The sequence below is a fragment of the Primulina tabacum genome, chromosome 18 (genome assembly GCF_025594145.1).
Source record: "Primulina tabacum isolate GXHZ01 chromosome 18, ASM2559414v2, whole genome shotgun sequence".
In the NCBI taxonomy this organism is placed as follows: Eukaryota; Viridiplantae; Streptophyta; class Magnoliopsida; order Lamiales; family Gesneriaceae; genus Primulina; species Primulina tabacum.
Window position 1 is genome coordinate 3,113,457 of NC_134567.1, and position 25,013 is coordinate 3,138,469.

General features: G+C 40.2%; 1 long non-coding RNA gene across 1 annotated transcript; it reads right to left on the bottom strand.

The window, feature by feature from the left end:
• Window positions 1-8,153: 8,153 nt before the first annotated feature.
• Window positions 8,154-10,332, bottom strand: LOC142533166 (uncharacterized). The gene is made up of 2 exons (XR_012816688.1): window positions 9,805-10,332; window positions 8,154-9,186 (listed from the first exon to the last, which is right to left on the bottom strand). It is a non-coding gene; the product is annotated as an uncharacterized LOC142533166 (long non-coding RNA).
• Window positions 10,333-25,013: the final 14,681 nt, after the last annotated feature.

Genomic DNA, 25,013 nt, shown 5'->3' on the forward strand with positions numbered 1-25,013 from the left:
CAAGGAAGGACCGCATATCCTAGGGGCGCATGCACAAGGGGTGTTTCGCGTGGGATGGGGCAGGGTGCGGTCCATGAGGGCTCGAGGGTGGCTCAGATTTAGAGGAAGCGTGGCTTGGTATATGGTTTAGGGTTTGGTTTTGGCTAGGGAGAGGAGTAAGGGTTCAAACCATTGTACACGGGGTGTGTTTCATGGCTCACGAGGGTATTTTAGGGATGAAAAGCCTAAGTTTAAAGTTCGGGAAGAAAATATTGTGTTTTGAATTATTCGGGTTTAAAACGCGTTACTATTTAGTTATTAAGTAATTAAATCGACATGCTCGGGTTTACGTCTAAGGAAAATATTATAATTCAATGTTAAACTTATATGATGATTTGGGATAGACTAGAGTCGATAAAAGTAAGAAAAAGTCAAAAATCCGGAATTTTATAGTCCAAGGGTAAAATGGTCATTTTATGTCCCAGGTAGTACGAAAGGTCTGGCGGTGTCCAGAGAATCATAATACATGCTAAATGATATTTTAAAATGTTTATGATGAAAATATAGAATTTTATGATTTATGTTAAAGCTGTACGATTTTTCCTATTAAAATGCTATTTTACGAATTTTGAAAGGACACGATGTTTTATGAATAAAAGGGAAGCGCAAATATTTGAAGGATGTGAATTGACTGTGATAAACATGATATGATATGATTGGGAATATCGTAAGGGAGAAGGCTCCAGAGGGAGCCTGACGATCGTTTTTCCATTTTACGGTGGTGCCTAGTGTCCATCCTCATGCACAATGGTGAGCTAAGACTAATTAGTCGACCGCATGATACGATTACAACTGGTCATTTTTAAGGATCAAAGTTCACCCAAATGATATATGATGATGGAAAGCTTTACGATTAAATTATTTATGATTTATTTATGCTTACAAATTTATGCTAGCTATTTTAAATAAAAGTATGATTGTTACGCATGTGCTTGTATATATATTATTTGGTATACATTGTTAGAACGAGCTAAGTCATTATAATTACTAGGTTTGGATGGTTGCAGGTGAGGATGAGATTGAGGGAGGCGCTGACGCTTGAGTGAATCGAATCCGGCAGTAACGTCCACTACTCTTTAACTTTAAAATCCTAAAAATCCTACCAATTTTTTTTTTTTAAAATTGATCATAGAATTCGAAATTCACAATTTAGCTTAACATTTCCATAATCCAAATATTAATTTAAAATTTAAAATCTCAAGTGTATAAAAATCCCTAACTCTTTAATTACCAAAAATATTACGTCGACCTTCAACATGATCAAAACTAACTTCAAAATAAAGCTTGAAAATCTCTAATACATCATTATCAAAATCTTTATTTTAAAACTTCAATTACCAAGGTAATGCAGAAAATAAATGTCCATCGGGAGTGTACTTCCAACCTCGATCCACTCAAGCGTCAGCGCCTCCTTCAACCTCATCCTCATCCTCACCTGCAACATTCAAACCTAATGAGTCTAAAGACTCAGCACGTTCTAACCATGAGTAACAAATAATACATATACAAGCACATGCATTTAAAATCATACTTTTATTAAAAATAAGTTAGCATAACTTTGTAAGTATAATTTAATCATAAATCATCAAATCATAAAGCTTTCCATCATTTATCATTTTGTATGAAGTTTGATACTTGAAAGTGACTATCTGTATCCTCGGGTCGATTGATTAGTCTTTGCTCACCATTGCGAATGGGGACGAGCACTAGGCACCCATGTAAAATGGAAATACGATCGTTGGGCTCCCTCTGGGGCCTTCTCCCTTACGATATTCTCAAAATTCATATTTCATATCTTTTATGTCGCAGTCAATTCACATCCTTCAAAATATTTTTTCTTTTCTTTTTAATCATAAAATATCGTGTCCTTTTCCACATTTGAAAAATAGCATTTGAACAGTAAAAATTTCACAGCTTTATCATAAATCATAAAATCCCATATTTTTATCATAAACATTTTAAAATATCATTTAACATATATTATGATTCTTCGGGGCACTGCCAGACCTTTTGTACTACCTGGACGCAAAATGATCATTTTACCTTTGGACTAAAAAATTCTTGATCTCACTTTTGTTGACTCAATATTATCCAAAATAATTATTTAAGCTTTAATTTGACTTCTAATATATTTATTTAAAGTAAAATTGAGCTTTTGATTTAATTCCTTGATTACTAAACCATGAAGCGTTTAATTTATGAAATAATCCCAAGCTTAATCTTTTCTTCTCAAAATTTGAAAATAAACTTTTTATGCCTAAAATACCCTCATGATCCATGAATCGACCCCCGTGGACCATGGTTCGAACCACTTCTTTCCCCCTAGCCATGTTCGAACCTTAGCCTATATTTATTAAGCCACTCTCCACTTCCGTCGAGCCATGGCTGAGCCACCTTGGCCCAAACCAAACCCTGACCCTCCTGGACCAGCACACTAGCCCCAGCCCTGCATGAAGCCAGCCCTTGCGCATGAACCCGAGCCGCGCCTTTCCTGATTTCCTAGAATCCTAGCCATACAAGGACTCTCCTAATTCTCTAACCAGCAAACTAACACACGGCTAGCCATCCTTGGACCACCCTAAAGGACCCTTCCTGACCGCGCCGCGATAGCCCTGAGCCACACGCAGCTGCCACCACGCTACGCGTCTCCTCAAGCCTGCGGCTCTTGGGCCAAGTGCTTCCTCTTGCAACCAAGAGTCCAGCCCCTGCTAGGACTATTCCTAGCCCTTGAACACCGCCTGCATAGGACCGAGACCAAGCCTGGTAGAGCCCTGGCATAGCCTCCCTCGTGGCCGAGCCCTTACCCCAAGAGAAGACCCATAAACCCTATATTTTTTGCCTTAACAATGCACGGCCCTTCTTGTTCTCGCCCAGCCTTCATCTAGTCCCCAAAAGCCTATTTTTCCAATCCCTTAGACACTTCCTAATGGCAGCATGTCCTTATAATTCATAACGTTTTTCAAACAAGCGTAAAATCATCAAAACATTGAAAATATTTGTTATATCGTTAAGCAGTTCATGCTTCAATATTTTTCATGAAAAAATAAATAAAACAAGCGTAATATGATTTGAATGGTGCATCAAAGAAGTTTAGAAGTGTGCCTTTACGTTTTAGAATACTCGAATATGCGATCGTTGGCATGGGTTGCGAAGAGAGACGAACGGGCGACGAAAAGTCCTTGATTCTTTCTCTCCAAATTTTCAAAAATATTTGTGTGAAGTGTTTGTGTTTTTTGGCTGCTATGGTATTCAAAAAAACCTAGGATTTCTTTTTTATAGATTTTAATTTGCATGTTAATGGGCTTAGGTTTTGGGCCTTTAAGTTTTAGAGCAATTTGGCCTACTAATCTTAGGTAAATTAGGCCGAATAATACCTATTTAAAAGTTTATCAAAATTAGTTTTCAAAAATCATAATTTTGATAATTTAAAAGTCCCTCATTTGTCCAAAACTGGCTTCCCGGAAAAAATCAAGCTAGTCTCGTAAAATAATTTGAACTCTACCATTTTTAGAAAAATTTAATCACATTAATAAGCCTTGAAAGTATTTATTTTATCTTGATCGTCCTCGGTCTCCTTTTCCAATCCTATTATCGAATATTCGAATAAAATCTACAGTTTTCATAAAATCATTTAAAATCAATTAAATAAAGAAAGTAAACAATTTAAATCGTTTGCATGCATGTGGTTTACGTGAGTTGACTTTTGGACGTTACAACTCTCGAGGGACATTGATTTTCCGCATTTATTTACTTTATTAGTATTTAAAGTTTACGAAAAGATTTGAGGATTTTTCTAGAGTTTAATGCTTTATTTTGAAACTTAAATTTTGGATTATTTTAAAGGTTAACGTATGATTTTCGTGGTTGATGTTTTACGGATTTTTATGCATTTTGGATTTTTGAAATGATGAGTTATTTAACATGGCATGTTTCGACTTTTATAGAAAAAAATTTGTAGGATTTTAAAACTAAAAAGTAGTGGACGTTTAATTGATAATGCTAACTTATGTGTTATGACAGGTACAATTCTGCAGATAATTGTTATTAATTAGGAGAAGAACTTACATGCAAACATGCAAAAGTAAGTGAACTTGATCTTTGGCATCAAAAGTTGGGTCATGTACATTTCAAGACCCTTAAGAACCTCTATAAACATGATGTTGTACTAAGTATGCCCAACTTATCGTCTAGAGTATCATATATTCGTGGTGATTGTAAAAAAGAAAAGCAAAATCAAGTGTCACACCATGTGTTGCAACACTTCGGAACAACATGCTTCCTTGAGTATGGAAGTGGAAAGCTATGGAGGTAAAACATATTCTTTTGTGTGTGTCAATGAATTCTCACATTTTACATGATTAAGCTTTATTAGAGAAAAGTCAGACACCTTTGATGTATTTAAAAATTTAGTCACAAGGATCACTAACCTCCATAACTTGAAGGTAAACAGAATAAAAACCGACAACATTATGGAATTTGAGAACTTTTTATTTTCATCTTTGTGTGATAAGAAAGATATATTGTGGGGACCCGGACGCTAATTCATTTCTTAATCATCTTTGGGATTAATTAGATCAATTAATAAATAGGGTCTAATTTTTTTTTTTTAAAATACAAGAGTATGCAACATATGAAATAACTCTTATTTCATTTACAAGATCAATATCCAGATCTAAGTACAAGTCCTGTACAAAAGTAAATCATAACAACTACTGTTCATTCACTACATGTCCGGTAATGAAACAGATCTACTTCTGGGTCCGAATCTCCACGCTAAACTAGTCCTCTCTCGTCCTCGTCTTGACCCTGATCCTGTTCCACCTGTTGTCATGCACACATACAAACAAGACAACAGTCGGATAACTCCGGTGAGAAATACATTCCCAGTATAAATCATGTATACATGCAATCATATAAACAGATATAAAAGCATGAATCAGATATCAATAACATGTATCAAATCTGAAAGACATGAAACGATAGAAAGATGTAAATCAAACTCTGACTCACAATCTCTGACTCGACTCTTTCCTAATCTAGGGATCCCGATCTGAATAAGAACGTAACAATCTCTCACCTACTCTCTCGATCGCGGTGACGGTACGTTCTTATTACGGACTTTGGTCCCGTCTATATCGAATCTCAGCGATAGAAGTTGCTCTTCTTCTAAGCAACATCGATATGACCAAACGTCCAGTGTCTTGGCATATCTTTCCAAAGACTTGGCATATCCTGCCAAACTATCAGGCACATCAGCCAAAGACTAGGCACATCAGCCCGTGACTTCTCACATAACAAATGCTTAACTATAAATCAATAGAATAAGCGTATCAATCTCGAACACTGCAACATATCGAGGCAATGACAATTCAGTATGTGATTTTGGGAAACTCAAGTTAAATCAAACTCGAGTTGTGCAATCCCGAATCAACATTGATTTATACCTTTCTCTTCTCGGTCTGACGAAGTCGAAGTCCCGAATTCAAATCTGTCCATATCAATCTGGTAATGACAAAGGTCGAGGAGTATGATATCAATACACCAATCAAATCAATACTGGATATAATCAGAACTTAATCAAATTCTGTTTCAACGGCATAACTATACAATCTCAAAATACCGACAATACAATATCAGTATATACAAATCAGCAACTCATCTGATCCAAATCTGAATAATATCAATATACCCCGCAATACAGTATAAATCAGATATCAATCCCAACATCTCATAATCGGTAACAATACAATTTTGATATCAAATCGGTCTAATCACAATAAAATCAACTCTTGAAAATCATAACAATTTCATACGGTATCCGTTCTTCGATCCGGTTTCGATTATATGATGTCTAATATCGCAAGAACATCATATATGAATCATATCTGATTTCTTCAAGATCATATTTTCAAAACATAACAAAAAGTAGTAAAACTTACGTCCAGTTGAAGCTCTCGTCGATAGAAACACGGTACTGAAGTCGGATTGAAAATCTAACGAGCGGATCGATCACAATTCACAAATCTATGAAATGAAAAGGCGTAAGGATTTTTTTGAAACTTCCCCTGACCCTTCTCGTTCTTCTTCTCATGTTTTCTGAAGGCAATACACATATATATATCCATTGCATGTCAAAGCTACGTGGCCTATTCTTCAAACATTTCTGTCGGCGCTCGGCGGTTACAATTTACCGCTCGGGCGCGGTATGTTCTGTCCGAGACATATCCTTATTGAACATTGGCGCTCGGGCGGTCACAAACTACCGCTCGGGCGCCGAACCTTCTGCCCAAAATCTCATCTTATCATCCATTGGCGCCCGGGTGGTTAAAAACTACCGCTCGGGCGCCAGGCGTTCTGTCTGAATGGTAAACTCATGGTGCACTGGCGCTCGGGCGGTCTTTTCGTACCGCTCGGGCGCCAGATGTTCTGTCCAACATCTTGGCTTATTATGCACCAGCGCCCGGCTTCTTCACTTGAGTTCCTACAACCTCAATTCTATCAATTAATCAATGTCTGATTACAGTGGTAAAGTATCGGGCATTACATATATCACATGAGTTTTCTGCCCCAAAAACTCCACAACAGAATGGTATAGCCGAATGCCAGAATAGAACATTACAAGAAATGGTTAGGTTAATGCTAAGCTCAAAGAATATCTCAGAGTTTTTGGGCTGAGGCCTTAAACACTGCATGTCATATTTCAAATCGTGTGTACTTAAGAAGTGGTTCAACTATGACACCCTATGATATAATCATGAAAAGGAGACCAAATCTTAAATACTTGCATGTTTTTGGTTGTATATGACATGTCTTAAATGACAGAGATCACCTAGAAAAATTTGATTCTAAAAGTTAAAAATATTTGTTTCTTGGATATGCTACAAATAGTCATGCTTATCGCATGTTCAATCTAAGAAATATAACCGTTATGTAATCTATTAATGTTGTCTTTGATGACTCTGTAAATCTCAAAAGGAAAATGGTTGAGGATGACGTAGATGACCTGCTGGAAATTCCCATCTCACTAGAAAATCCAGGTGTTGCCTCGAATGTTGCCACACCCAGTATAACACGCGATCCTACAATGACTGAACCCGAGGATGAACAACAAAGTGATGATGATGCAATTGATAATGAAAAGAATATTCCAAACAAAATTCAGAAAAATCTTCCATCGTCACAAATTATTGGAAATGTGCATGGAGATATACAAACCCGAGAGGAAAAAAGGTTGATTACCGCAAGATGAGTTCCATGTACTCACATGTTAGACATTCCTGTTTTATATCTAATTTCGAACCAAAAAATGTTGATGAAGCATTGAAAGATGAATTTTGGAGCAATGCTACGCATTGTGAGCTTGATCAGTTGTCCGAAATGATGTGTGGTATTTAGTTCCACCTCCTGACGATAACAACATAATTGGTGAAAATGGATTTTTAAAAATAAGACCGATGAGTCAGGAAACATCATCAGGAACAAAGTAAGGTTAGTTGCTCAAGGGTACACACAGGTAGAGGAGGTTGACTTTGATGAGACCTTTGTTCTTGTAGCCCACTTTGAGTCAGTCCGACTATTTCTAACTATTGCATGTCATATGAAGATTAAACTTTACCGAATGGATGTTAATAGTGCATTTTTGAATGGAATTTTGAGTGAAGAAATGTACGTTAGTGACAGTATCGGTTAGGGGGGTCATCGTTGAGCTAAAATAGCTAGGTTTTTGAAATAATAAACACCGATGAATTAAATCGAGTTTGGTGTTCAAATCAAGTGGAAGACACTCGAAATAATCCTTCGTAGAAACGATTAATATTTTATAAAGCATTTAAAATATATGCAAGTTGAACATGTAAAAAATATTTTGGTTGTGAGGCTCATTTACTCTAACGACAATTAATGATCAAACAATAATGATTTGATTTAAAACTGTAGCGGAAAAAGGTTTAAAATACTTTAAAACGGACCTCAGGGCCTAGAAAAATTTCGACATGACCTCCCCGTAAGTAGGACATCCTGAAAACTCAAGCAGCATTTTATATCAAAATATACTCCAACTAGAGTCATTAAAACAAAACCAAAGTCAACAACCTATAGCCGCACTGGCCAGGACTAAACAGAATTTAAAACTTACCAAATACTCGCCAGATCATTAAAATCACAGAGTCGCCTCAGAACATAACAAGAACAACCAAATATCAGTACAGATACACGGGGCATCTCCCCGGCAAATAAAATACAATACAAGATTGAAACAAACTCAAGACATACATATAGACTAACTGGGAGACTCCACTGAACAGAACCAAGCAATCCAACCTCAATCCCGAGCTCCACTGCCGGAACCTCGGCCTGATGCTGCAAAACGACTCGGGAGATCTACCATGGTGCCCAATAGCAACCATAGCAGCCCCCCAGTAAACAACTGAGGTTAGGATTCTGGTATGAAACAGTTCAACAATAACAACAATAACATAAATCATGCATAATCATATAATAAAATGTAATATGCACTGCATGAAAGGCTCAACGAATAACCGGTATAACAGGAGCCAACAAACGGTACGATAACAACTGGAATAATGCTCGAGCAACAACACAGGGGAGCTACATCGTCATGCAGCTAAACCGCCCTGCCAAGTATGCGAGGTATGCCAAGCTGTGCTGAGTAACACCCCTGACTCGGCCTCCATACAGCTGATACGCTATAACAGGATGACACAACAGAACGAACTAGATGACACAATCCCAGCGCTCACCTCAAAAGGCTGCACTAACCACGGGATTGTTCAATCACATCTACGGTGTTATGTGTATAGGCCTATAAGCCACACAATGATCCCGAGATAAACAACAGTGCCAGAAAACAATGGATATCAACAATCGGCTAACAAGAACGATAGGCTCAACATGAATGTCATAACTGTATGCTCGATGCTAAATGCCAATAATATGTCATAATAATAAACATAGATCACAACGAAGGCATTTAACAATTTACAACAGTCAACAAGTCATAAACACAATCAATGCAACACAGAATAACAATTAAACATAATTTATGTTTTACCGTCGTATGTTACCGAGCTGTAACATACCTATACCAACTTGACAATCCAATAACAACTTCACTTCAAGACTCTCGGCCTAACAAAGCAACAATAAGCCGATCATGAAAACTACATTCCATACCAATGTCCAATTTGGCACAAAATGGCATAAAATTCGTATATCGCTCAATAATAACTCAAATCAATATCCGCCAATTGAAAATGAAAGATAACTTGAATATCTAACATTTTCTAGAAGACAGCATCTTCCAAATCTCAGTAGATTAATTCCAAAATTATCAATAACACACTGCCACTCAACAGATTTTCGGACAGAATTCTCCTACTGAGCAGTTTCAGAAAAACCACCATAACTTGCTCAATTCTTACTGAAATTTAACGAATCTTCATCATTACAAAGACAACACATAGCTCTACAACTTTCATATTAACCAAAAACCCAGTATCCGAGTGCATATATGCCATAAACCCGAATTACAGTAGGTGTTGTACACAGCTCCAACATAGAATTTCATTTTGACACGTTTTGGTATAAAAATCATATCAAATCCAGTTTCTTATCCAAATTCAATGATTCTAGTGGACATAGAAAGCTAACAAACAGAGCTAAAAGTTTTATTTGAACCACAAGTCGAGATTCTTAACGCACAATACACAAAACTTCAAATTTCAGAAGCACGAAAACTGAACTCACCAAAATACTGAACAGAAACAGGGCTCACCAAATGGAGCTTCGATCTGCTCGCCTCCTTTCTCAAAATTCGCGTTTTATGGCTCAAACCGAAGGTACTGATGTAAGGAAGACAACCCCTCAAACCGATCGAGATTTCGACGTCGGACGGAGGAGATATCGCGATTTTTCCGCAGCTGCTCCAAGGGTTGCGGGAATTTGGGTTTTCTTCTTTCTTTTTCCCTTTTCTTCCTTCTCTCACTTCTTTTCTCTTTTCAATGAGATATGTGTGTATGTATATGTATATTTATATATTGTGTATTCGGTTACTCAAATAGTAACTCAAGCCCATTTATCCCGTTCTGTATTTATTTTGCTCTCGTGTGTTATTTAAACTCTATATGTATTTTATATCGTTAAATTCTCCGATATTCTAAAATACATATTTTTAACACACTTCTTGAATTTATTTGGCATAAATAATTATTTTAATTTACAACTCAATAATTATTCTAATTATGCCAAATTACCGGATAATTAATTACAGGGCCTTACATTGGTTGAAGCATTTTATCAAACACTTTGTATGCAAAATTTTGGTATTTGAAGAACACGTAAAATGCTTCAACAATGCATCTTTAAAATAATGGAAATGATAAGTAAATGCAATAAATAAATAGACACGAATTTGTTTATGGATGTTCAGAGACTTCAAATGCTCCTACGTCACCCATTCTTCCCCTTGGGAAGGATTCACTATAAGACTTTGATTTAGACAACTACTTGTACAAACCCGATCCGGAAGGGCAGCACCCAACTGGAACTTCTAGCAATCAAGATTGTAGGCAGTACCTCACAATCAACATATTTTTTAATGTCTCATATGCAAAGACTACAAACACAATGTTTTACGTCTTTGTGTAAAGACTCACTCAACTAATATTTGAAGTTCAACTCTCTTGTATATGTGTGAGTGATTCTGTGTGAGGAATTTATAATTTACAGTGTACATCTCAAATGTATCATCAAACAAGGGCTTATGCTCTCAACTAGCTGATTTCTTCATGCTAACTGTCCATGCTTTGAATCCATTTCAAAGCTCTTGTTTGATCTTTAAGACATTGTATTTATAAGCCCCAACAATGATATATATGTTAGATACAATGATATGACCATTTGGAAAGTTTTTGTACTGTTTCTGAAATTGCAACAGTCAAACTCGCCTCACTGAATATTTTCCCGAGTGGTCAACTCTGGTCAACTGGTCTGGTTCAGTTCAACTGATCTGGCTGAGTTCAGCTGGTTCAGTTCAACTGGTGTGGTTCAGTTCCACTGGTCTGGTTCAGTTCAACTGGTTCAGTTCAGTTGGTCAGCAGCTGGTTCAGTTCAGTTCATTTGGTCTGGTTCAGTTCAGTTTCAGATGGTCTGGTTCAGTTTCACCTGGTGTGCTGAAATCAGCCTAGCTGATTTCAGTTTGTGCTGAATCAGTAGCTTCATCGTCATTTATCAGCATCTTAAGCTTCGATTCAGACTTTGACTTCTGAAGATGATTTGTAGATAGTCGTCTTATCTTACCAACGTATACGGAATCGCTTCATTTCAATAAACGAGCTAAGAGGTATGACTAAAATAATGCAACTGCTTATACCCAACTGATTGCTGTTTTTCGTGCAATCAGTTCGGTAATTCAGCGATCCGTTAGACCTTGATAACACCCGATTTTGCCCAACTAACGTTCAATATGACTTGTTCCAAATTGAATTTTCTAATCATTGAAGTTGGCGGATTGTCATTTAGATCATCCATATGAGAGTTATCAAAAAAATATCGAAGCTTGCTAGAAATTCAGTTTGTGCATAATTCAATTTCAGTTTACTTCTTGTGTTAATAACTTCATACTTGATTAAATATGTTAGAAACACAATAACAAGTTTTTTTAACATCAAAATCAAGATTGCAAACATGAAATTTTCCAACAGTTAGATAGCCTAAAGGATTCTAAGATCACATAATTTGGATCATGTGTACAAGTTAAAGAAGACTCTATGGTTTGAAGCAATCACCACGTGTAAAATCCAAGAATTCTAAGTTTTATCATTTAAGTTTTATCACGATAGTATATTTTGGATACCAGGATTTATCTCATTTTAGGATGTGAGATTTGTAAGATTTTACCAAGATTGAGTGAATAATAATATCGTGTATATTATTTGAAATTGAGCAGATAAAAATCCAAGAATTGAGTTGATATTGAGATACCGGGATAAAAGATCAAGCAAGAGATAATAAAATCCCTAGAATTCGAATTAAACAGTGTTTATATTTGCAAATTTCGAAATTGAGGGGGATAAAAGATTTAAATTTCGAACAATATCACGGATAGATCATGATTTTAGATGAAGATTTGATTCAGAGTTCAAATGCAACTATAACTCTTGATCACGATAGCAGACAACCCCTATAAATAGGAGGACCCTATAAGCTCAAAAATCACACCTAAATTCTCACACAAATTTCGAAATTCTCCCTCTAGTCTCCTTAGGAATTTTCGAGCACAGCGAAGCCCTGCCGCCGTCCAGCCAGTGAAGTAGGAATTTCGAAGAACCCTAGTCTTTTTCACGTTTTTTTCAAGAATTTAAGGTAAGTGGGCTGTTTTAAATTTCGGTTTTTGGTGCATATGAATTTTCGATTTTTAGTTTTAAAAATTCGGTCGAGCTCCGTCTCCCGTCTATACGTTTTTACGAAAGTTGGTACGTTTATGTTTGGCACTGTGAGGATTCCCTGAAAATGGGTGGAATTCCAACATATGGCCCTTAACAGTGGGATAGAACTGTTTTATGGCTCGTCCCCTTAGAGGATTAAAACTTAGAGACTGACGTCAGTAAATCATGAAAGGTGAAAAATCGCAGTGTTATTATGATATGATTATGATGTTATGATTATGAAAAGCATGTTGTATTTATATGTATGTTTCGAAAATGTTATAAAAAAATGTTTATGTTGTTTTCAATATCCCCCACTTGCTGAGTATTTCCAAAGTACTCACCCCACTTATAACCTGTCCCAGATAAATCCGAGGAGGAAATCGAAGAGGAGGATTCAGAACAATTCAGGGGATGGTGATTCTTCGAGATTTAGTGTTAGTCATGTTAGCATTATTTCGAATTTCGTTGTTTTTAATTTCATGTAAAACGCTTCCGTATTAGTTATTTCAGTTATAAAGACATAAGTTTTTGAGAAATTATGAAATAAACTGGTTTTCGGTTTATACTGTGCTACGAGGCTGGTTGTTTTTAATTGTGTGATTGATAAACAACGTCGATGTCGACTAACCCCGGTCTCGGGGCGTGACATTTTAGTGGTATCAGAGCCGCCAGGTTCATAATCCGAGAAGGAAAAATCGATTTTCAAAAAAAAAAATAAAAAAAATTTCGGGAAATTCCGGCCAAACAGGGCTTTCGCGCGCTCGCCGCGTTTTCTTCGATTCCGGCCGTTTCCGGTACTATTTCTTCGATCGGCGACCAGATCTAGGACCGCCTCGATGAGACGAAAAAAAGCCCTCAAACAATTTCGGATTTCGTGTTCGGGTGCAACCGGAATTTTGGATCTACGTATTTGGCGTACGAACCCTAACGCCGAATTGTATTTTGTCCAATTACCCTAACAATCTTACTCCGATTTTCAATTCCTTATACCCAAACAATCTATGATCCGTGGGTAACTTTTTCCAACAATCAATTTTGAGTTTGGATCACCCAATCGGTAACGCCCAATTTCATTGAATTAACCGATTTGCGCGAGTTCCCCGCCAAATTAGGTAGTTTTCCGATCGATTCTGGCCGTGCCACCACCGGTTCCGTGATCCTGATCCCGTCGCCGGCACACGCCGATGCTCCGGCGAGTCAACCCGGCCAAATCAACGAGTCAACCCACTGCGTACATCCTTCGACTTCTCGTAGGAAACTCCGAATTCGATTCCGTCAACTGTTCCGAAATCCTCTCAACATATGCTTCGAATCCATATGAAATGGCTCGTATGCGTGTCACTGCCCGTAAGAGAGTAGCCTCGATTACTCATAGGGAGACGATTCGGTTGGACACTCACCGACCTCACTCGCGCGTTCAGGCTGCTATACGTTTAAAGGAACTGGCTCTACAAAAATCAGGATAAGACTATTAGAAGGCTGAGAGCTAATAATTTCAAGAGGAGACAACAAGTGGAAGACTTGACTACCAAGCTGGAGGCAGCAGAGAAGAAGATTGATGAGGTCTTTCAAATGTTCGAGCTTACTAAGGAGCATAATTCCGAGCTTCGAGACTCGTTAGTCATAGCAGTGGGTCAAGCCAAGCAGGCTAAGGAGGAGGTGGATCGACTCATCAGGGAGTTGTCTGAAGCACGACTAAGAGACAAAAAGAAAATTGATGAGTCATGGGATATGATTATGCAGTTGTCTGAGGGTAATCAGAGGTTGTCCAAGGAAAATAAGAACAAAAGGCCCATGAATAGTCAGTCCTCACGCAGCAATCAGACTTTCAAGAAGCCTAACCAGTCCGGTGAACCATCTAAAGGGCCTTCGCCTACCTCAAGCTACCAGGATATTAAGCCTTGTCCAACTTGTCACTTACGACACCTGGGAGAATGCCGAAGAAACAGTGGTGTATGCTTCGGATGTGGGAAAGCGGGACACCGAATTGCCGAATGCCCTACTGCCGCCAACCAAGCCACCGGGCCCAATAAGGGAACTGGGCCAAATTCAGGAGCTAACCCCAACAAGCCAAAGGGAAGCAAGCCTAACGCCAGGGTCTTTGCTATGACTCAAGAAGAGGCCGACGACGCCAATGAAGTCGTGTCAGGTACCATCCTAATTCAAAAAGTGCCTGCGTATGCGTTATTTGATTGTGGTGCTACGCATTTTTTTGTATCTAAGAGATTGGCTAAGAAACTAGGACTTAAGCCTGAATTATTAGCCGAACCTTTTCGAATAGCCACACCTACAAATAAGGCCATCGGAACTCACAAGATTCACAGGGACTGTTTAATCAGTATCGGTAATCAGACTTTCAGTGCAGACTTGATACAATTAGTTATGACCGACTTCGACATCATTCTAGGAATGGATTGGTTAGCCAGAAACAATGCAATAGTGGACTGTAAAAGGAAAAAAGTTAAGCTCCGAACCCCAAATCAGGAAGAGATCGTGTATCATGGTAAATCCAAAGAACGGAAATCACTTCTTTCCGCTTCCCAAGCATGGAAGGCCATGAAATCCGGAGAAGATATCTACCTGGCCATGATCAGCGAAGTACATGGAGAAGTCGAACTGAAGATAGAAGACATCCCAGTAGTATGCGAATTCCCGGATGTTTTTCCAGATGAACTCCCAGGGATAGTCCCGGACCGCGAAGTTGAGTTTGAAATTAATCTGGTCCCTGGTGCAACACCAATTTCGAAAGCGCCTTATAGGATGGCGCGAGCTGAACTCAAGGAGTTAAAGGAACAACTCCAAGAATTGCTGGACAAAAAGCAAGTGCGACCCAGTGTGTCACCATGGGGAGCACCAGTACTCTTCGTAAAGAAGAAAGATGAGAGTATGAGATTGCGCATCGACTATAGAGAACTGAAGAAGATCACCATCAAGAACAAGTACCCCCTCCTGAGGATTGACAACCTATTTGATCAGCTTAAGGGAGCCGCAATATTTTCTAAACTGGATCTAAGGACAGGATACCACCAACTGAAGGTCAGGGCGGAAGATATCCAAAAAACAGCCTTTCGGACAAGATATGGGCATTATGAGTTCACAGTGATGCCGTTTGGGTTGACCAACGCGCCTGCAACCTTCATGGACCTAATGAACAGAGTCTTCAAGCCATTCCTGGATCAGTTCATAGTGGCATTTATTGACGACATCCTCGTCTATTCTTCTAACGAACATGATCACGAAGAGCATCTCCGCATTGCACTTCAGACTTTCAGAGAGAAGGAACTCTATGCTAAATCTAAGAAATGTGAGTTCTGTTTAAAGAGTGTATCCTTTTTAGGACACGTAATCTCTGAAGCAGGAGTATCAGTGGATCCCAAGAAAGTCGAGGCAATTACAGAGTGGCCAAAACCTAAGAACGCCACAGACATCAGGAGCTTTCTTGGACTGGCAGGGTATTACAGAAAGTTTGTCGAAGGTTTTTCCTCAATCGCCATACCACTGACTAAACTCACTCAGAAGAATTCCAAGTTCGTTTGGGACGAAGGCTGCGAGAAAAGTTTTCAGACATTAAAAGAAAAGCTCGCATCTACGCCAGTACTAATCTTACCCACTGAAGATAAGAAATTCACCATCTACAGCGACGCATCTAAGGAAGGTTTGGGATGCGTACTCATGCAGGAGGGAAGAGTAATAGCCTACGCATCAAGGCAGTTGAAACCGCACGAGCAGAACTACCCTACGCATGATCTGGAGCTAGCAGCAGTTGTCTTTGTCTTAAAAATTTGGAGGCACTATCTCTACGGGGCCAAGTGTGAAATTTTCACAGATCACCAGAGTCTCAAGTACCCGTTCACCCAAAAAGAACTGAACATGAGGCAAAGGCGGTGGATCGAACTGCTGAAGGATTACGACCTGACTATCAATTACCATCCGGGTAAAGCGAACAAGGTGGCCGATGCTCTAAGTCGGAAAAATGAGAGCAAGATTACTCTAGCCTCACTCTCCGCGAGACCATGTCTGCAAGAGACCGTCAAGTTAAACCAGGATCGAGACCCTGAGCTAAAGAAACTTAAGGGACAAGTCAAAAGCGGGAAGTCTCAAGATCTACAAATTGATGACAAAGGAGTCCTATGGATGAAAGGACGACTGTGTGTACCAGACAGCGATAACCTTCGCCAAGAAATACTGTCAGAAGCACACAAGTCCAAATTTTCAGTCCATCCAGGGAGTACAAAAATGTACAGGAACCTTAAGATGAATTTTTGGTGGAATGAAATGAAAAGAGATGTGGCAGAATTTGTCTCTAAATGCCAAGTGTGTCAACAGGTCAAAGCAGAGCACCAACGACCTGGAGGATTATTGCAACCTTTGGAAATACCCGAATAGAAATGGTAGCATATCTCCATGGACTTTGTGGTAGGGTTACCAAGGTCGAGGCAAGGTCAAGACGGAATATGGGTAATTGTAGATAGACTTACAAAATCTGCACTCTTCCTACCTGTCCGTATGAACTATAATCTGGACAAGTTGGCTACACTGTATATGGACAATATTGTATGACTTCATGGAGTACCAGTGAGCATCATGTCTGACAGAGACCCAAGATTCGTCTCACGTTTTTGGAAGAGCTTTCAGGGGGCCATGGGAACTAAAGTGACTCTTAGTACGGCCTATCACCCACAAACCGATGGCCAAACCGAGAGAACAATTCATGTAACGTACCGTACTTTTACCATTCAAAATTTGCGGAAAAATTAAAATTTTCTTAAACATAAAATAACCTTCAAAGTTTGCCATAAAATATCTCAACCAAGTCCCCCATAAGACATGGTTGTTCAAAATAACTACAGTAAAATTTGCTCACAAAAGGTTTGCTCAAAGTATTTCCATCAAAATATGAAATCAGCGTAATTTAACTTTTGCATAAAACTTAAACATGGCGGTCCTCGGGTTTAGCCTCCCGCTCAGTCCAAGCCTGCCCCTTGGTCACCACCTCCTGTCTCCTCATCAACATACTCACCTGCATCGATCAAGTATAGTGAGTCTAAAGACTCAACACGTATAAACCGGAATAACGAGTATTACGTAATAAAACCACATGCAACTTTAAAATAGAGCGTACATACTAAAACTTGAACTTGCATAACGTAACTTGAACATACGTACATACATAGACGTGCCATAACTTGAAAGCTTTCATAAACATGCTTGCATAACTGAACGTACTTAAACATACATGACTTTATTTTGCGTAGAGGCATGTTTCAAAGCAAGTGACCCATAACATAATAAAGCCTGATCAGACAAACCACAGTACTGGGCTGACAGGGACGTATCCACTGCCGCATACATAAGATCCCCGTTCATAATTTAACGGGCTGGTTGGTCCCCGTTCATAATTTAACGCTTTCCAATCCTTCCATAATTTGGTCACAAGACATTTAGCATACCTCCAAAAACTTAAAATATTTTCTTTGCACGTCATCATACTTACTTGGCGTTGAGGGATTCGTTGGACTTCGACTGGGGCCGTTGCTGCGACATACTAACATGAAATTGCATACTTAACTTGCATAACTTAGACGTAGAAATCATACTTACTCTCAAGCTCAATCATTCCTTAGGGCATTCTACAATTTCCCATGGCACGACCTTGATAACACTTGCACTAAACCAAGACATCAAACCCCAAAGCAACCATAATATTTTTCCCGAAAACGTGAGTACACGGACCCCGTCCCCGGGTCCGTGTATAGGTCCGTGAAAGTACGCAAAAGAAATGTTCGGAAAGAAGACGGGACACGGACCCCGTGCTAGGGTCCGTCAAGGGGTCCGTGTAGGCTCGGACAGTTGACACTTGTGAGGAATCAAAGACACGGACCCCGTGCCATGGTCCGTGTGGGGGTCCGTGTACGCACGCAAATTTGGCTACTCGAAGGAAGTAAAGGCACGGACCCCGTGTCAGGGTCCGTCAAAGGGTCCGTGTGACTTCGAATTTTCTGCACCTGCGAGAAATTTCTTACACAATGCCTATTCTCTCAATTGACACATGATGGATCAAGATTCAACACTTTGAGACCCTCCTAGGACACCATAGTTATGAGCTAAACTCGTATATAAGTCCCAAAATAATGAAGCCCGTTTTAACACAATACAATCTCATAAACACGGAAATTGACAACAAGCGTTTCTTACGACTTCTAACAAATTCAAGTGCCTATCGACACTAACCGGCACCCCAAATACCAACCTAACAACATGCTATACATACCTAGAAGCAGCAACGATCACCCGTCGATTCCCAACGAAGCCTGCAACAATAAAACTTCAAGAACGCATCAATAACATAATTTTCTGGAAATCACAGTTTGAGCAGTCTCACGAAAAACGTCATAACTCACTCATTTTTCATCTAAAAATCTTGAATTTTATATCAAATCGAAGATATCAAAAAGTTATACATTTTTCGCGTTGAAAGTTTTCCCAAAATCTTGTCCGAAAATTCGCAGTTTTAAACAGAACAGTAAAAAACGTAAATTTCAGATCTAAAAAGGGCTTCAAAAGCGATTTAAACATGATTGCTCAAACTTCTACACAACATACACATGGTTTTACGCATAAATAACAACGCACGTATAATATGACATGATCGATACAGGAAAGAAAGGATATACGTGCTTTATTGATATTAAACGTAATCGAACCGGCGATATCGAAGCGGAACCGGTGCGAGGCTTGATCCGGGACGACCGTGGCGCTACAATCCTTGAAGAATTCACACAAGATCGCTGGAATAATAATAGGAGAGTGGGGCGGCTGCTGTTCTAATGAAGAACCCTAGTATTTCTTTTTGAAGAAAAAGATGAAAAGAATCGTGTAGTGTGTGTTATGGGTTTTAGTGTGTGTAAAAACGTGTGAGTGTGTGTGAGTGCATAAAATGTGCGTGTGGGTTTAAATTTCTGTGTAATTAGTGCTAATTACCTAGTAAAAATACTAATAAAAGGCTAACCCACCAAGCTTAAAATAGACTCTACAATTAAAATAACACACACCAAAAATGCTAATTTTAAAGTTTTAAACTCTTAAAATTACTAACTAAATGATTTAGGCTTAAAAATGCTAAAACTAAACAAATCATTTAAAGTGCCCCATCCTCAACTTAAAAATAAAATACCGCATTTTTTTTAAATTGCTAACATCGTCACCGGTCTTTTCCTCAATCCCGCCTCGAATGATCGCCTGAAACATGAAACTCGAAAAAAAAACATTTTATCGTGCATCACAATAAACATGACTAATTTAAAATAATGCATTTTCATAAATTATGCATGGCTAAGAAAAAAATTATTTTAAATTAAATAACTGATTCAACAATTAAATAATGCATGGGTTTTACGTGTACTGAATTTTGGGCTCTACAGTTCCTCCCCCACTTATAAAAATTTCGTCCTCGAAATTAAGTCTTACTGAACAACTCCGGGTAGCAAAGTCGCATATCTGTCTCTGACTCCCAAGTGGCCTCTTCCACTGATTGGTTTAGCCACCGAACCTTGACTAGCTTAGTCACTTTGTTCCGGAGTCTGCGCTCTTGCCTTTCTAGGATTTGAATCGGTTTTTCCTCGTAAAACAAGTCTGGAGTCAGCTGCAACGGCTCATAACTCAGAATGTGCGAAGGATTAGCCAGATATTTCCTCAGCATCGAGACATGGAACACATTGTGCACCCCGGCCAGATTCGGCGGAAGGGCAACACGATAGGCTAATGTCCCAACTCTGTCCAAAATTTCGAACGATCCAATAAATCTTGGACTCAGCTTGCCTCTCTTCCCAAATCTCATCACCCCTTTCATAGGTGCTATCTTGACGAAAACGTGATCACCAACGGCAAATTCGAGATCTCTCCTCCTCTTATCAGCATAACTCTTCTGACGGCTTTGGGCAGTCTTCATTCTGTCACGAATCTTGACCACCACGTGTGCAGTCTGCTGAACTATCTCTGGACCAAGTTCTGCTCTCTCACCAACTTCATCCCAATGAACTGGTGATCTGCACTTCCTCCCATACAATGCCTCATAGGAAGCCATACCAATTGATGATTGGAAGCTGTTGTTGTATGTGAACTCCACTAGAGGTAGTCTAGACTCCCATGTTCCTTGAAAATCAATCATGCAGGCTCTCAGCAAATCCTCTAAAATCTGAATCACTCGCTCAGACTGGCCATCTGTCTGCGGGTGAAAAGCTGTACTGAAAAGCAGCTTTGTCCCCATGGCTGCATGTAAGCTCTTCCAAAAGGACGATGTGAATCTCGGGTCCCTGTCGGACACAATTGAAACTGGGAATCCATGTAGACGGACTATCTCTCTGATATAAAGCTCCGCATACTGCGTCATGGAGAAAGTCGTCTTCACTGGTAGAAAATGCGCTGACTTATTGAGTCGGTCCACTATAACCCAAATAGAATTCGATCCTCTGACTGACCTCGGCAACCCAACCACAAAATCCATAGTAATGTTCTCCCATTTCCACTCTGGGATAGAAAGTGGCTTAAGCATTCCTGCTGGCCTCTGATGCTCTGCCTTCACCTGCTGACAAGTGAGGAATTCTGACACAAATCGGCGGATGTCCCTCTTCATCCTTGGCCACCAATACAAAATCTGGAGGTCCTTATACATCTTGGTACCTCCCGGATGGATAGAATACGGAGATGCGTGTGCCTCTGTCAAAATATCCTGTCTGATCGATTCACCACTAGGCACCCACATTCTACCTCTGTATCTCACAATGTCGTCTGTCACTGTGTAAAGAAGACTGCCCTTGGCTTCATCTTTCAGTCTCCATTTCTGTAGCTGCTCATCTGAAGACTGCCCTGCTCGGATACGGTCTAGCAAATTAGATTTGACTGTCAGATTAGACAGCCTAGGGGCTCTGCCCTCACGATAAATCTCTAGACCAAACTTCTGAATCTCAGACTAAAGAGGTCTCTGCACTGACAACTGAGCTACAACTGCCACTTTCCTGCTCAATGCGTCTGCGACAACATTAGCCTTTCCCGAATTGTAGCTAATTTCGCAGTCGTAATCTTTCACAAGTTCCAACCACCGTCTCTGTATCATATTCAACTCTTTCTGCGTGAAGAAATATTTGAGACTCTTATGATCAGTGAAAATCTGGCATTTCTCGCCGTATAGGTAGTGTCTCCAAATTTTCAGTGCGAAGACAACGGCTGCTAACTCCAGGTCGTGAGTCGGGTAATTCTTCTCGTGCACCTTCAACTGCCTGAAAGCATAAGCTATGACCCGACCCTGCTGCATCAATACTGCGCCTAACCCGAGCTTAGATGCATCGGTATATAATACGAAATCTCCTTGCCCTGACGGCATGGCTAGCACCGGCGCAGAAATAAGAGCTTGCTTCAACGTATCAAATCTCTTCTGACACTCATCACACCACATGAATTTAGCATTCTTCTTGGTCAGGGAAGTGAGTGGCACTACTATGGATGAAAATCCCCGAATGAATTTACGGTAGTAACCGGCTAAACCCAGAAAACTGCGGATTTCTGATGCGTTCTTTGGCTCAACCCATTCTTTGACAGCTGCTACTTTCGCTGGATCCACCTCGATTCCACTGCTAGATACTATATGCCCCAAAAATGCAACTTTCTGCAGCCAAAACTCGCACTTACTAAAATTTGCAAACAACTTACGGCTCTGCAAGGTCTGTAAAACTGTCCTCAAGTGCTGGCTGTACTCCTCATGGCTCTTCTAGTATATAAGAATATCGTCAATGAATACTATGACGAACTGGTCGAGGAACGACTGAAATACTCGGTTCATGAGGTCCATGAAAACACCTAGAGCATTTGTCAATCCAAACGGCATTACCAAGAATTCGTAATGCCCGTATCTGGTCATGAAAGCTGTCTTGTGAACATCTGCATCCTTCACTTTCAGTTGATGATACCCTGATCGAAGATCTATCTTAGAGAACACGGTAGCTCCCTGTAACTGATCAAACAAGTCTTCGATTCTAGGCAATGGGTACTTATTCTTGATCGTTACCTTGTTCAGCTCACGGTAATCGATGCACAGTCTCATGCTTCCGTCTTTTTTTTAACAAAGAGCACTGGTGCGCCCCACAGTGAGAAACTCGGGCGGATAAACTCCTTGTCTAAGAGCTCCTGAATCTGCTGCTTAAGTTCTAACATCTCTGCTGGAGCTAATCAGTACGGTGCCTTAGAGATTGGCACTGTGCCTGGCATGAGATCGATTGCAAACTCCACCTCTCTATCTGGTGGAAGGCCTGCGACGTCGTCTGGAAAGACGTCTGGGAAATCCCTGACTACTGGCACCCCTGAAATAGAAGGAGTGGGCATGTCCGGTGCTGAGATAACGCTGGCCAAGAAGGCCTAACACCCCTTCGAAATGAGTCTACGTGCCTGCATGCAAGAGATCATACGCGGGAAACTCCTCCACCTGGCTGGCTCAAAAAGAAACTGTACCATGCCCAATGGTCTGACTAACACTGACCTCTTCTGAAAGTCGATAAGAACTCTGTTCTTAGTCAGCCAGTCAGTTCCCAATATGATGTCGAATTCTGGCATCGGCAATAGGATTAAATTTTCATATACTAGGTGGCCATGTAGTTCTAGATCGATGTCTCTGACCACACTGGTAGCTAACAGCTCTTCCCCTGATGGGACTGTCACTGAAAAGTTCACGTCTAGGCCATTGGACTTAATTTCCAGATGATTAGCAAAAGTCTCCGAGATAAAGGAGTGAGTGGCTCCTGAATCTATCAGTGCCGTTGTGGCTAATCTCTTAATGAAAATATTCCCTGAGATGCGTTAGCACAACAAACTAACTTATATCCCAAAAATTCTACCATAAACCTCATGCAACAAAAGACACTCAAAATTCCAACTAAAACACTAGTATTCTCAATTAAAACTAAACATGCAAGGCAAAGAAATCAATACTGTACTGAATTAAATAAATTACCAGTCAAAAGGGTAGTGTCTGGGTTCGCCTCCTGTGCATGCATGGCGAATACCCTGCCCTGGGTTGGCTGCTTCCACTGCGAGCACTCTTTCAGCATGTGATCCGTAGCTCCACATTTAAAACATTTTCCTGACCCATACAAGCACTGCCCCGGGTGCTGGCGGTTGCATTTAGGACACATTGGGTAAGCAACGGGCTTCTGAGGCGCCCCCTGCTGTTGAATTGGACCCTTGCCCTTTGGTGGTCCATGATACGGCTTCTTCCCTGGCGGCCCCTGATACGGTTTCTTGAACTGGGGCCTCTGATGTTGCTGCTGCTGGTGCTGCGGTGCTTGATAAGGCCTCTTGCCCTGCCTGTCAGCCTCAATGTCTCTCTGGTCCTGCTCTGCCGCTAAAGCTCTAGATACTACAATGACATACGAAGTAGGGCCAGCTACCCTCACATCACGGCGCAAGATCGGCCGCAGACCATCCATGAAATGCCTCAACTTTGCCTGGGCATCATTCGCAATGAGGGGTACGAAGTAACATCCCCTCTCAAACCTCCTAACAAACTCTGCAACACTGCTATCTCCTTGTCGCAGCATCATAAATTCCCTAGTCAGCCGGGATCGTACTTCCTCAGTGAAGTACTTGGCGAAGAACACTTCTTTGAATCCATTCCAGGACAGCGTCGGCAAATTAACTGCCACCGACGCACTGTCCCACCAACGTCTGGCATCGCCTGTTAAAAGGAATATGGCACAACGGACTCTGTCTGCATCCTGCAGCTCCATGTAGTCAAAGATCACTTCGATGGACTTAATCCATCCCTCTGCTACCATCGGGTCAGTAGATCCTGAAAACTCCTTAGGATTCATCCTCTCGAACCTCTCATACACCGCTTCTGGTCTAGGCCTCTCCCCCGTGCCAACTGCAGCCTGATTCCTCGCAAACTGTGCGAAGAACTGAGTCATTCCTGCCAGCATCTGCGCTTGCATATCTGGCGGTGGAGGTGGAGGATTGGCCCTCTCCTCATTTCGGATCTCTCCGTCCTCTTCCCTTGCTTCCTGGTTAATCATACGTCTAGGAGACATACTGTTCCAATGAATTACCCAACACGTAAACCCAACATGCATGAATATGATATAAATGACATACGATGCACGAAATTTGAACTTAAACATGAACATGCTGAAATCATGGCTCAATGCATACTACGTAGCATAAATTTTTGAAACTTTAAAACTTACAGACTTGAGGTGTGACCTCGTGAGCTTCTTGCGGCTGGCGGTAGGCGTAACCCTTTACAAGAACACCGCTCTGATACCAACTGTAACGTACCGTACTTTTACCATTCAAAATTTGCGGAAAAATTAAAATTTTCTTAAACATAAAATAACCTTCAAAGTTTGCCATAAAATATCTCAACCAAGTCCCCCATAAGACATGGTTGTTCAAAATAACTACAATAAAATTTGCTCACAAAAGGTTTGCTCAAAGTATTTCCATCAAAATATGAAATCAGCGTAATTTAACTTTTGCATAAAA